Source organism: Canis aureus, chromosome X (assembly GCF_053574225.1).
Source record: "Canis aureus isolate CA01 chromosome X, VMU_Caureus_v.1.0, whole genome shotgun sequence".
Lineage (NCBI taxonomy): Eukaryota > Metazoa > Chordata > Mammalia > Carnivora > Canidae > Canis > Canis aureus.
This window is the reverse complement of record NC_135649.1, coordinates 106,572,718-106,587,114: the sequence shown is the minus strand read 5'-3', so window position 1 is coordinate 106,587,114 and position 14,397 is coordinate 106,572,718. Positions and strand designations below refer to the sequence as shown.

The window sequence follows — 14,397 nt, the reverse complement described above, 5'->3', positions numbered from 1 at the left end:
AGGGCCTTAACCCATGTGGGACTGGCTGCAGGACAGGCCAGCAGAGTGAGAATAGTTGCAGAACTCTTTGGACAGTAGTTGTCTTTGTTACCTAGAGTGGAACTATCCAAAAGATCTTGAATATGAGCCACATATGTAACTTTACATTTTCTAGCAGCTTCATTAAAAAAGTAAAATGAAACAGGTGAAATTATTTTTAATATATTTTGTTCAACTAAATAAATCCAAAATGTTATTTCAACAAATAATAAATATAAAAATTATTAATGTGATAGTTTATATGATGTCTTTCAAACTAAATCTTTGAAATCTCATGTGTATTTTATACTTACAGGATATCTCACTTCAGACTAGCCACATTTCAAATGTTCATTTGCCACTGTGGCTACCGTATTGGACATGTAGTTACCATATTGTACAGTGCCCTTTTAAAGACTCGAAAAGGGATCTCTTGAGTTCAGTGTGATGGTGCTTAGTCCTTGGGAGAGAGAGTGAGGCTATAGCCAGGTTTGGAAAGGCAGGATCATTGGTCCCTGACCAATTGGATTTCATGGAGGGCTCTAACATCAGTGGGGAAGGACTCAAGCAATGCCAGGATTCACAGCTTGGGAACTGGGATTTGGATTTGGAGTCAGGCTGCTACTTGGTGAGGATGTTTCAGGTTCCCTAGTGTACAGTGTAGAGGAGGAGATAAATTCCAGATGCTACTCTGCGGTTAGCACCTGGGAGTCTTGCTTCTCATTGGCTCACAGACTGGGTGGAGTGGAGTCTACAAGTTAAAGGGGTTCAGTGTCTTGAAGTTGCGAAGGACTTGGTCAAGCTGAAAGCCTGGGGTTTTAAGCTCAAATACCCTCACAGGCAGTAACATTAAATAATGTACAGAAGTAGAGCGGGCTAGGTATCAGCAGAAACCAGGGCAAGTGCAGTGATGAGAGGTAATTGCCTCTGGATCTTGGTGTCTGGGACACAGTAGTGGTGAATAGGAATGAATATGCTATCCAGGATTCAGCTCAGGCTGTATTCATCAGGATGCCTGCCTTGCTAGGCTTCTGATGTGTGTGTGTGTGTGTGTGTGTGTGTGTGTGTGTGTGTTTTAAAACCAAACTATGTTTCTTTGTGTTTTTTTGAGAGAAGTCAGAAATAGGGATTTTTATGTGAAATCTTCCATATTTTAAATCTTGGTCAATACTGTGAAGGCCAAACAAAATATGTCCTGGGGATACCATTTTGTGTCTTCTACACTAATATTCTCTCTCCCTCCTCTGTCTTCAGAACCAAAAACAAGGACCTTGTTTCTTAGAGACCTTTTTAAAATTTAAAAATATTATTTAGAAGACCATGTACAATTTAAAAATATAGCATATTAGCTAAATATTTAACAAGTTGCTTTTGTGAAAAGTTACACACAGGATATAAAAGTGAGACTCTTCAAAGAATCCATGATGTATTGTTACTATAAATAGAGAGGATGTTCTAATCCTATGGTGACAAACTCTGATCTGTATGTTCATGACCTAAATGACAGGAGAAGATTAGGTGTGTGTCTGTGGGAGGAAGAGGAAGGATGTCTAAAGTATTACTTGATATTTTGCTTTTCCATTTTCTTTTCACTAAATTATTATTTTTATTTTTAAAAAATATATATTTTTTAGACTTTTATTATTTGAAAGAGAGAGTACACATGTGCATGTAGGAGCACATGAGTGAGGGAGGAGCAGAGAGAGAGGGACAAGCAGACTCCACGCTGAGTGCAGAGCCTGTTGTGGGGCTCGATCCCAGGACCCTGAAATCATGATCTGAGCTGAAATCAAGAGTCAAATACCCAACCAACTGAGTCACCTAGGCACCCCTATTACTATTTTTATTTATTTTATTTTTTTCTATTACTAATTTTAAAATAAACTCTACCCCTAATATGGGGCTCAAACTCATGACCCTGAGATCAAGAGTTGTACACTCTATCTACTGAGCCAGCCAGATACCTCTTCCTTTTTTATTATTGCTAATGATTTATATCTATAATATATCAGTAAATGCCCCAGGTAAGTATCTGTATCCATGGAGGGTAGGTGAAGATACCAACAAGAGCCAGGAAAGGGGATGGTTAGCATGGGCCTAGTGTGACTGCAGTGGTAAGGGTTTTATGCTTTAAAAATATGGTGTTATTAATAAAGTAGCTAACTTTTACTGAGGTTTAACTGGATATCTGGTACTTTTATAAGTACTTGTAACATGTTAACTCATTTAATACACATAATGGTCCTATATCTGCTTTTACTGCCCCCATCTTCCAGATGAGGAAACTGATGCTCCAAGAGTTTAAGTAATCCCAAATCATAGCAGCTTAAAATTGACTTAGGTAGGGTTCATGCCCAGACAATCTAGCTTTAAACTAGTGCATTATTCCCTTGCTCCTCATACAAAACAAACAAACTCAAATCTTTGCCAATTTTATGTCTAGAACGAGGAAATTAGTCATGAGGAAACTTTTTTTTAAAGATTTATTTTATTTTATTTTTAAAAGATTCTTATTTATTCATAAGAGACACAGAGAAAGAGGCAGAGACATAGGCAGAGGAAGAAGCAGGCTCCACACAGGGAGCCCGATGCGGGACTCGATCCCAGGACCCCTGGATCATGCCTTGAGCCGAAGGCAGATGCTCAACCACTGAGCCACCCAAGTGCCCCAGATTTATTTATTTTAGAAAGAGAGAGAGCAAGCATGCAAGTGGGAAGGGGCAGAGGGAGAGGCAGTGAGAATCTTCAAGCAGACTCCACATTGAGCATGGAGCCCAATATGGGGCTCAGTCTCATGACCCATGAGATCATGACTTGACCTGAAATCATGAGTTGGTCGCTTAACCAATTGAGTCACCCAGGCACCCCAAGGAGGAGACTTCTAAGTAGCTTATTTTATAATTAATTCACCCTTATCAGAAAATTACTTATTCTTATATTAAGATCTTATAAAAATAAAAGGCACATGTTTATTTCTTAGTGTGTTAGAGATAGGAAACAGTTGAAATAGATTTTGCTTCTGGTACTTCAATATTTTTAAAGACAAATATAGTGAAAACTTAAGTCCAACCAGTTGATGTTGTATTTTCATGTTCATATAATTTTCAGAAGAAAGAGGAAAATAATAAGAAACAAGCTGATTCAGATGCTATGAGAGATTTCATCCGAGAGCAACTTTTCTAGGTTTATCTTTGGCCCAGTCTACACTGAGCTCAATTTCCAGTATTTTCTACATACATCATTATGAGGAGTGATCCCTGATGTTTGGAATGGTGACTCAAGGCTCTGGAAGCTTTCTTATCAAAAAAGTCTCCCCCCCCCTTTTTAAGTTTAAATTCAATTTGCCAACATACAGTATAACACCCAGTGATCATCCCATCAAGTGCCTCCCTAAAATAAAAGGCTTTTTACAAATGTTCATAATTCTTCAGTTACCACAGAAATGTGAGCATGTACTTTAAAGAACAATTTTTGGAGACAGAACATAAAGACTCCTAACTCTGGGAAAGAACTAGGGGTGGTGGAAGGGGAGGAGGGCGGGGGTGGGGGTGAGTGGGTGACGGGCACTGAGGGGGATACTTGACAGGATGAGCGCTGGGTGTTATTCTGTATGTTGGTAAATTGAACACCAATAAAAATTATTTTATTAAAAAATATAAAGAACAATTTTTTATTAAGTATTAATGTAAAAAAAAGATCTTTCAGCTTTATAGTTTCTAGAAAATTCAGTGCAGTTGGTTTCCATTTGAACATTTTGTATGTGCTAAGTCCTTGTGTATTAAACCCAGTCATTTTATTTCATTATAGTCACTGTGTCCCCAAACTCTACTTATTCATGTATCTCAGCTCTACCAGTAGGCATGCTTTGGTGGTAGGTCATATTTTCTATTTTTTTGTTACAGGGTAAATCCTGTTAAAGAAAAAAATTATTCTGATACTTGTTAAAATGGTAAGGAAGACTTATTCGGTACTATTGCAAAACATTCAAAGACTATCACAGTGGGTGAGATTGGGCTCAGCTCTGAATAGAGCAAAGACCAGTGGGGATTTATGTCCAATAAGCAGAGTGATGGAGTCAGTGGACCTTAGGAGGTCCCTAAGATGAGACCTTAGGGATAAGGGGGCTTTTGCTGAAGGCAGGCCAGTGTGATCAGATATCAAGGGTGGGGGATGGAGAATTTGATCAGATACAGAGGGAGCTCTGATATCAAGGGTAGCAGATTGTCTCTAAACTGACTGACCAGGACTCTTGCTAAAACTGGGCTATGCAGACTTGGCAAGGACAAGATGGGGGGCAAGGTGAAGGCCTAGTCAAGAAGAGGGCTTATAGGAACCTGACTAAGGTTTGGTCAAGAAAAGAATCTTGATCAATTCTGAAATCAAAGCTAAAGTCACTAGTCCCTTCTTATACATTAAAACATTCTGTATGCAGAAGGTTAATCTAGTTAAAGCGGAACAAATCTTTTATTACACTTCAGATTTAGACCTTATTAACTGAAGAATTAAGACTTTAGTTAGTTGTGTAAAACGATTCAATACTTTCTCTTGCACTGTAGTAGCTTCTTTCTTTTTCCCTTTCTGGTAAAGACATTGTTCATGTCCCCAAGTAATGCCATCGATGACCTAGAGTATCTTCCAGTTTCCTGAGCTGCTGTGTAACCAATTCTGATAGTTGTTCTTCTCCCCCGAACAGGTTTCCCCTCCCAACCCATACTGCTGCAGCTGGTGCCAGAGACTTAAGTACCCACATGGGTCCCATTGCAGTGGTGGAGTTTGAACTTGCAACTTCCATATACTAGGAGTTCACCTCATTAGTTAGCCAAGATAATTGGATTGATGTCCTGTCATAAATATTGAAGTTCTCCAATCCCCCTGCTCACCGTTTCTCTCAGTGGTCGAGTAAATGAGACGTAACTCTAATGGTGGCAGAAGTCACACGAAAGTCAGTGTCACGCGTTACAGGGATGCCCTTATCCTGAGGGGTCTTTGTTCCTTGCAGTTGCTGCTACTCATGAGGGTTATTCTCAGGACGGCCCTTGTACAGATAAAGATACAGTTCCCTTCAACACAACGTGCTTGTGTTGTGTTTCCGTTTGTCTGCTCACTGGTATTAGCTGTCATGTCAAGGTCACTTTCTTTGGTTCTGGGCTGAGGGCCTGTCTGAATTCAGGCAAACCAAAATGATTTGGGTTTTAAAAGGATTTTTCACATAGTTATAGAACATTGGCCTTGTATGGAAACTGCATCCCGTTTCCTGCAAAGCTGCATTAGCGTCTCATAGCCCAGCTGTACTCTTACCAGTTTGGGCAAGGTAGTTAACATCTTGGCGCCTCTGTCTTCCTGTTTATAAATGGTGCACCAGTTTCTACTGCTACGTTAATGCTGTGTAATGATCAATCACAGAACCTCAGCGGCCTTCGCCGATGAGCAGTTATTGCAGGTACATCTGGAGGCAGTTGGTGGTCCCCCGGGCAGCTCTGGTTACTTTGGCTGGGCTTTCCACATGTCTGGGGTTTGGCTGGTCTGGGCTGGCTTTGGCAGAGGGGAGCAGGATGACGTGGCCCTGCTCCAGTTGTCTCACTTCCTTCAGCTGGCTCGCCTGGGTGTGTTCTCATAGCCATGGCAGAGGTGCAAGTGAGCAAGCAGGAACACGTGAGGCCTCCTGAGGCCCAGACGCAGAACTGGCATCATGTCAGGTCTACGTTCTGTTGGCCAAAGCGAGCCATGGGGCCAGTCCCAATTGACAGACAGGTGAAGCAGAACCTGCGCTGTGGTGAGAGGAATGGCAAAGTCACACAGCAAAGGGTGCGGACCAAGGAAGGGGTGGAGAATTAAAGCCATCATTACAGTGAATCACAGATAGGGATACAAAGATGACTTGAAGTTTGTGGGGAGGACCTGGCGAGGTAATCCACGTAGGAGGCTTAGCACAATGCCTGGTACGTAGTAAGTGCCCAGTGAATGTTAGCCTCTGTTAGGACTATGTGACATGCCTGAGATTAATCATAATGAGAGAATTCATACCGTCAAAGTCCTGGCATAGACAGTGGCAGCTCTCCTGCATTGAAATCGCTTCTTTCTAACTTCTCTTCGAAAGAGTGAGAGTGAGGGAGGTGCCTGTGGGAATTATTGCTGTTCCTCATCCTCCATCCATGCCTATTATAGTAGCTTGCAGTTGGGATAAAGAGCCTTTTAATACTAGTGCCCTGGCCACATTCCAGAACTTGCCCTATCATTTCATGCTAAATCTGGCTCCTAGGAGAGTTTCAGGAAACGGCTCAAGGAGCCAAATATAATTCCTAGAACAGATCCAGGTTTCACAACTCTCTGTGGGCTAAATCTTTTTACAACAAAGGTCATCATCTGACCCCAGTCCCGACAGCTCTTTTTAAGCAACCTTTGGCAAAATGACATCCGGCAAAACAAGTAATTTAGATAGCTCATAGGGAATTCTTTTGAAATAAGTGTGGACACCACCCTTGCCTCTGTCTTTGAGTGTTTTGCCACAGTCAAGACACATTTGGCCCATTTTTCTTGTTGGTCTTGGATAACATTGGACACATTATCAGCCACAGTCTTGTCAAGCAGATCTAATCAGACCTGTGGACTGAGAAGACCCTGTACTAAAAATTCATTCACTGAAAAAAAGTATTTATGCCTTCCAGTAGAGCTGAATTTTAGAAGTGACCAGGCAGTTACTTTCTGGGGGAAGTTTACCCACAGACAAAGGCTACACCATCATGAGAATGGTTGATTTCTCAATGTTATTCTGGTCTCTGCTTAGTTCTCTCTTAGAGCAGAAAAGTAGGAAGCAGGAAAAGACAAGTTATAAAATTTGAACACAGTCTTTCTGTTCATATCCAGTAAATAGGATCTTCCTCCTTATTATCTCCACCTCAGTCTTAAGGCTTTTTGATAAAAGGACATGCAAAACTCTTGCACCACTGATCAACATGCTTTATAGCATGTCTGTGGCCCAAATAGCTTGATAATCTTTTTTTCTTTTGCCAACATATTTAATAGCTATGCAAGTTTGTTAATCCCAACAAACTGGTATGATTTGTTTTATTAGCTTGCTTGGCTGCCAGAAACCTCAGTGTTTTCTAACTCTCCTTAGTTTTTCCGGCTTAACTACTTCTCCCTTCTCTCTCTCTCTTTTTTTTTTTAAAGATTTTATTTATTTATTCATGACAGACACAGAGAGAGAGAGAGAGAGGCAGAGACACAGGCAGAGGGAGAAGCAGGCTCCATGCAGGGACCCCGACGTGGGACTCGATCCCGGGTCTCCAGGATCACACCCCGGGCTGAAGGCGGCGCTAAACCACTGGGCCACCAGGGCTGCCCTTCTCCCTTCTCAATATGGGTCTCTTCTTTACTTCTTATTTTCATGCCACTATTATATTTTCATCAGGAGCCAGTTCAAACTCATCTTATTAAATGGTTACAGTATAAACAATTATTTAGTATTTGTTAGTACATTGATTTATATAACGTGTCTGTTTTTAGTAAAGTGACAATTACCAGAAAGAGACATTTTAGAAACTTCCCGCAGCCTTTATTTTCAGGGTTAGCCATATAAATTATTGATAATGGTTCCCATTTTTTACATGCACTAATCAAGTGATAACAATGGAAGGAAACCTGCCCTGCTCTGCACCAGTGGGGGAGATCGGAGATTTTGGAATCTATCTTATTAAGATACTTATAGTTGATAAAGAAGATGTGGTCTATGTATACAATGGAATATTACTCAGCCATTAGAAACGACGAATACCCACCATTTGCTTCAACGTGGATGGAACTGGAGGGTATTATGCTGAGTGAAGTAAGTCAATCGGAGAAGGACAAACATTATATGGTCTCATAAAGGGGAAAGGAGAAAAAATGAGTGGGAAATATCAGAAAGGGAGACAGGCATGAGAGACTCCTAAATCTGGGAAACAAACTAGGGGTGGTGGAAGGGGAGGTGGGCGGGGGGTGGGGGTGACTGGGTGACAGGCACTGAGGGGGGGGCACTTGATGGGATGAGCACTGGGAGTTATTCTATATGTTGGCAAATTGAACACCAATAAAAAATAAATTTATAAAAAAGATACTTATAATTTCTAAATATATTAAAGTAGAAAACCTATTCAACATTATGGCTTTAAGAATCTTCCTAAAATTATGTAATTTTAAGATTAATACACACAATAAACCTTGAAGATTTTTTCTTTTTCTTCCTTTTTTTAGAACTCCAGCAGCCCATGATTATTTCTACCAGATATACAGTATATATATATATACAGTAAATATATATATATATTTAAACCATTTTTTAGTCATCTGTCCTGTACCATTTAGCATCCTCCCTGTCAGAATGGACTGGGCTAACTTACCAAGTCATTTGATTTCCATTAGTCTGTTTTTGGAATAGCTGCTAGAATAACTGTTATACATTAGCATAGATGAAAGATAGTTGATTCAATTTCAGATTCAATTTTATTTCTTTGCTAGTTGCCACCAGAGGTTTTGAAAAGGATAAATCAACTTGTATTTATTGAGCATCTGCTATGTATTTTACGAGATATGAAATTATATCTGAAAAATCATATCACATGAGCTATGAAATCGTAAAACAATGTAAAATTTGCAGAACACTTTTAAGTTTGCTTACGTCAGGGAGCAAGAATTTCCTCTGCCCCTCAAGGTCCTTCTTGCTATGGACATGAGATAGGTTAACAGGAATAAATCAAATTTATTTTCATAAGTAGGGGGGAATCCATACAGCCATGAAATTCCAAAGATAATCAAGCATCACGAGGCTTATAGGAGCTCAGGAGTGGGGTAAGGGTCTGACAATACTAATGGGAGGGAGACCGGGGTGTCTGGGTGGCTCAGGCAGTTAAGTGTCTGCCTTTGGCTCTGGTCATGGTCCCGGGGTCTTGGGATCGAGCCCCACATGGGGTTCCCTGCTTTTTGGAGAGCCTGCTTCTCCCTCTGCCTCTGCTTGCTGCTCCCGCTGCTTGTGCTCCCTCTCTCTGTGTCAAGTAAATAAATAAAATCTTTATTTTATTTATTTATTTATTTAACTTTTATTTATTTATTATAGTCACAGAGAGAGAGAGAGAGAGAGAGAGAGAGGCAGAGACACAGGCAGAGGGAGAAGCAGGCTCCATGCACCGGGAGCCCAACTTGGGATTCGATCCCGGGTCTCCAGGATCGTGCCCTGGGCCAAAGGCAGGCGCTAAGCCGCTGTGCCACCCAGGGATCCCTAAATAAAATCTTTAAAAAAATAAAGGACTACATTTAAAAAAAGGCGGGGAGGGAGACCATTTTGTGGGAATGTAAGAGGAGATGTTTGGAAAACAAAGGTGGCCCTATTCGAATAAGCTTCTTAGGTGAAGGGGGATCTCTGTGAGTAGCTGTCTTCTTGGTATAAGCAGACAGTTGAGGGAAGATAGAGAGCTTTCCCTGAATGTGCTGGGTTTTGATTGCTTTTGACTCAAAATAATGTTCCTGCCAGAGTGGGCCATCTTGGGATGGCCTGCCCTCGGCCCCTACAGTTTCCTCTTCTAAAACTTTCCTTCACGCAGTAGAAGGTGAGTTGGTAGGTTGTTCCGTCTCTTTGAACCAGTCTCGTACTCCTGACAGTAGGTCAGTTCAGTTAAACTCATTTTATTAGGAGGCAGTGATGCAGCCGTGTTCTCAAAGCTAGGCCAAGCCATCAGGTATTAAACAAGAGGCATTTGTATGGAAACGAAGACAGTGGTTAATGATTGGATCAAATTAGAAACCACTTTGAGTCTGAGAATAGCTAGGTGAGCTGTTTTCTAGATGACAAGCTTGAAGCATCTTTGTTTAGATAGAGTGAGAGCAGCCAGTGGTAGTCTGATGTTCCTGGTCTGTGGTTTGAATGTCTCTGGTGATCTTTTTGAAAGGCCCACAGAGCAACAGATGTGAAGGTTGCCTATATGTGAGATTTTGGAGATTTCTCTGAAGTTTACATCAAGTCATTCATATTTGTTTGCAGGGTTTTAGGAGAAAGGGCAGTTTTGGTTTTCAAATGAATCCAACTCAGAAAGATGGGAGAAAAATTGAAAACATTAGTTTGGAGAGTTATAGCCAGGCATTGGAGGAAACTAGAAGGAATCGGGATCTGGGTGAGTTTATAATGAAGAGTACTAGAGTTTAATATTTATTCAAAAGTGTTATCGAAACACATTTTCTCTATATCAACCTCCTGTTTACCAAAGATAGCCTAATTTGTATTTGTCTGTGAAAAGCCTAGTTTCAATAAACCTTGGCTTGATCATTTACATAAGTGCAGCAAGAATAGCAGTTGACCATAAGACTTTTTTGGGGAAGACAGGTGGAGGGGGAGAGTGAGAATCTTAAGCAGATTCCACACCTAGTGTGGAGCCTGACTCGGCTCAATCCCATGACCCGGAGATCCCATGACCTGGGCAGAAATCAAGAGTTGAATGCTTAACTGACTGAGCCATTCAGGTGCCCCAGGACTTTTTAATTTTAATTTTATTATTTTTTCTTGTGAATTTGTTTTTATTGAGCTCTAAGGGATGGGTTGAGTTGGGAAATGTCACCATGGATTTTGTCCCCACCAGGGGGAAATGTCCATTCTGATTTTCCTGGGATAGCTTCTGGAACTTTTTCTCTTTCTTGAAGCTGCTGCTCTTGCTGCCAGCAGCTTCATCAGATCTGCTGCTGAGCAAGCAGTTCCTCCTTGGAAGAGAATTTTATCTTTTTCTTGGGGACACTGCTGCTTCCTGCCTCTTCAAGATCATTAACTGGTTCTTCTTCAGGGAAAGATTTCTTCCTCTTGGGGAGGCTTCCACTGCCAGCCTTCTCTTCAAGATCACCACTAACCAGCTCCTCCTTGGAAAAAGATCTCATTTTCTTGGGTTTAGAGAAAGAGACAGAGATAGATGGGATCTCCTTTCCATTCTCCTGAGGAGCCTTCTGGGGCTTTTGCTTTTGCTTTCTTTTGGGCCGTTCACCTGTCTTGTCCATCGCTCAGAGGTACTGCTGCTGTTTTCTGAAGACAAGAGAGTGCTCGCAGCCAGATGTATTTCATGTATTTCTTCTCCTGTTTCTTCAGCTTCCTAGCAATCTTAGCAGCCACTTCTTCTGTCTGAACCATTGCCTCCTTTCTGGCATCCACATTCTTTCATGCAATCTCTCTAGTTTCATAGAAGGACAGGTACTCCTTGGCTTTCTCTGGAAGCTTCTCCCCAAATATACTTGTGGGCACCTCAGAGAAGCAATCACTTCTTGTGGCAATACTGCATTTGTTTGTGAGGTATTGGAAGTTGCAGCCTTTGTTCTTGGCAGCTGCTTGGCCAGTGCAGGGGTAGTGGAAAATGAGTCCATATTTTGTGATGTCACCCTTTGTCTTCAGGGCTCTGGAAATCTCGTCCATTTGCTGGGCCCTGGGAATTACTCAGATGCTAAGGATGGCCAACGCTTTTTTTTCCCTCTTAAACCTGCTTTGCTGGAGCTTTTTATGAGGAATCTCTAGATTGAACTTTTAACAGCCTTTTGAGGCCAGAAGCCAAGCCAAATACTTGCCATCAGATGTCGCCTGCAATGCCTATAGATTTGGGTTAATTCCTCTCTCTTGAGGTCCCCTAAATATCTTGAGGTTTTGTACCTGCCAGAAAGTGACCTTCTTTATTCACCTAGTAAGCAAGGTATCAGGCTGACATTTCCTGAGCGGCTTTATTGATTCAGTAAAGTCAACCTTAGTTCCTTAAAGCTGTCTGGTCATATCTGAGTCTGTGCATGTCTCTTTCAAATAGGACATTCTAGTCAAAGCCTTGGTAATATAACCAATGTTTCCAATTACGTCATGTCATAAGGAGAACAGATTCTTATTGAGCTTATGCAAATATGTTGCCATGAAAATATAATAATCCTTCCTGAGCTACTAAATTTTGGAGGGATCAGGTAGGGAGAGAAAGACAAATGTTTTATTTTGTTCATGAAGGTGTATTTTATCAAAATGCTGTAAGTCAGCTTAAGAGAAAAATTTCCCTAAATCTGGAAAAACAAAGCATTTTTTTAAAAGAAATCAGCAATGTTTTAAACAGAGTCATAAAAATTAGTTATCCTCCTCAGTTCATTCAGTGCCATGTTATTAATTACTATTCTGCTTAAATCCAGTTTTTCCAGTAGTTCTGGAAATTTTTACATAGTTCATTTTTACGATCTTAAGGTTATCAGAAACTTGTCCTTAGACTTCTTTTTATGAGTCTCAGTGAAGATGCACATTTGTAACAGCATCAGAGTAAAACAGTAATTAAATGACAAGATTTAAAAATGTCCATGGTCAGAGATCTGATTAGAGTTCATTGTAATGCAGGTGACAAGGAAATTTGGTTATGTCTGTGACACACAGCACTTTAAGATAATAACATACCAGGACATCTGATTTCTAGGAGTTTCATACCATTTTTAGAGCACTTATCTTAATAACACATCTACACAAATAAAATCTAAGAGGGTTTGGTACCACTTATTTGACAATGCTTCTCATGTACTTTAACAAACCAAATAAGCCTAATTAATGTCTCACAGAATCTTTGAAATGTTCCATGGGCCCTTTGTAATGCCTCAGATTGTGGCCAAAAGAGTTGGATTTTGGAAAGCATGTCAAAAAATATTAAAATGTTTGTATATTTGATTAAATGGGATCACATATATATTATTATGAAACAATATGTAATTATCCATTTAACCAAAGTGACTATAAAAAGATTTCAGAGGCAAATGCAGAATGTTACATAGTTGTGGGCACAATTTAGCTCTTTTTTTTAAAAAAAGATTTTATTTATTTATTCATGAGAGACACAGAGAGGAGAGAGAGAGAGAGAGAGAGAGAGAGACAGAGACACAAGCAGGCTCCATGCAGGGAGCCCGACATGGGACTCGACCCTGGGTCTCCAGGATCATGCCCTGGGCCAAAGGCGGCGTTAAACCGCTGAGCCACCAGGGCTGCCCTAGCTCTTTAAACATTAAGGCTCAGTTTTCTTTCTTTCTTTTTTATTTTCTTTCTTTCTTTCTTTCTTTCTTTCTTTCTTTCTTTCTTTCTATTTATTTATTTTAAAGATTTTATTTATTTACTCATGAAGGAGAGAGAGAGAGAGAGAGAGAGAGAGAGAGAGAGAGAGAGAGGCAGAGACACAGGCAGAGGGAGAAGCAGGCTCCATGCAGGGAGCCCGACGTGGGACTCGATCCGGGGACTCCAGGATCACGACCTGGACCTAAGGCAGGTGCTAAACTCAGTTTTCTTGAGTAATCAAAGACTTGATAAACGTAGAAAATTATTTTGACAAAACACATCATCCTAGTTCTCTAGGTAGATAACTTTAAAGGCAAAGAAAAAATTTTGTTTACAGTTGCTTATTAAGAGTAGTTCAGAGGCAGCCCTTGTGGCGCAGCGGTTTAGCGTCGCCTGCGGCCCGGGGTGTGATCCTGGAGACCTGGAATCGAATCCCACTTCGGGCTCCCTGCATGGAGCCTGCTTCTCCCTCTCCTGTGTCTCTGTCTCTCTCTCCCTGAATAAATAAATAAATAAATCTTAAAAAAAAAGAGTAGTTCAGGAAAATTTTGTCCTTTTAACAAAGACAAAATTTTAATTTTGTACCAGTTTATTTTTTGATATTAAACCCATTTACTTACTTAAATTTATCCTAATCTTAGCCAGAACCAACCACACATCAAATTTCTTTCCAAGTTTTTTTTTCCATAAATCTTTTACAACTTTCTTCTTTACATTCAGATTTTGTCCTACTTTCCCTCTTTAAATAACCAGCCTCACTTTAGGACAAAATTATTTTCTTTCCCTCAACAAAAATGTATTTCTATTCTTTGTACTACTTCTTACCCAAAACACACATCTTATTTTCCTTGCATAGGGTTGTTCCCCTTATTATTTCCAGTACTTATAACTATGTTTATTAGGATTCCTAGAGATTCTTGGAAACCTTAATTTCTAGCAAAAACGAAGTAGTAAACATTTGTAAACTGTTATGCCAATAGTCTTTAAATTGACAAATTTAAATTTATGAATACATTTTCTAATTTCTAGAAACATGTGCTTTTTAATAGTACAGCCTTTCAATAAGGCACAAAACATGTTTTATTAACAGATCCAAGTTTGTCTTTAGTTTGTCATAGGACAAAAGCTAGGTGTAGTACTTAATGCTTCATTATTTTATCTTATTTGAAAATGATCTAGATGTTAAATGATTTAACTTATCATTTAACTTACCAAAACTTTAAAGTTTCAGGTTACCAAAGCTTTTGATAGCTTTTGGAGGCAACTTAAAAATTTACCTACAAACCTTTTTGTCTTATTTTCATCAGCTTAGTGTACTT

General features: G+C 40.1%; 1 protein-coding gene across 5 annotated transcripts in view; it reads left to right on the top strand.

Annotated features, from left to right (window-relative positions):
- PHEX (phosphate regulating endopeptidase X-linked) overlaps positions 1 to 14,397 on the top strand; it is a 209,922-nt gene that overhangs the window by 76,446 nt on the left and 119,079 nt on the right. The gene's annotated exons all lie outside the window — the stretch shown is intronic.